The 535-nt window shown below is 22.2% G+C and overlaps 1 protein-coding gene across 1 annotated transcript in view; it reads right to left on the reverse strand.

Moving 5' to 3' along the window:
• Window positions 1-326: 326 nt before the first annotated feature.
• LOC116853248 (golgin subfamily A member 6-like protein 6) overlaps window positions 327-535 on the reverse strand; it is a 3,656-nt gene continuing 3,447 nt past the window's right edge. Inside the window, exon 3 of the mRNA XM_032834221.1 lies at window positions 327-532. The gene's annotated coding sequence lies outside the window, so the exon portion shown is untranslated. The remainder of the gene's footprint in view (window positions 533-535) is intronic.

The following is a 535-nucleotide window of genomic DNA, read 5'->3' on the forward strand; positions in this document are numbered from 1 at the left end:
CTTGTGTGTGTATTTGCACGTGTGTATACATATTAATGTATCTATTACTCTTGTTACAATTCTCAATGGCTAGAATTGGAGCAGATGAGGTATATGATTTATTAATATATGACTTATATTAATAAAAAGAGAAAATGAAACTTTGCTTTGGCATATAACTTCATTTAGAATTAACAATATAGTATAAAATTTATAGAAAAATATATCACACATAATATCCCAATGAAAAATTTTTCATATATAATTATATAAAATTATATAAAATTATATATAATTATACATAATTATATATTATTATGTAAATAAATTTGTCCATTCATGTTCATACATTCTACTTCTATATGTAATTATATATAATTATATATAATAATATATATAAATTCATATATAATTTTACATATATATTTATTACCATTCAGCTATATACATTAAATAGCCAAGAAGGGGACTTGGTTTACATTAGCCAACTACCTCACACATTCCATACATCCTCCATTCATTCATTCTTTCCATTCCTCCATACTTTCTATATCTA

The sequence above is a fragment of the Odontomachus brunneus genome, unplaced genomic scaffold, assembly GCF_010583005.1.
Source record: "Odontomachus brunneus isolate Ranch 3 - 2012 unplaced genomic scaffold, Obru_v1 Obru_scaffold_293, whole genome shotgun sequence".
NCBI classification, from domain to species: Eukaryota; Metazoa; Arthropoda; class Insecta; order Hymenoptera; family Formicidae; genus Odontomachus; species Odontomachus brunneus.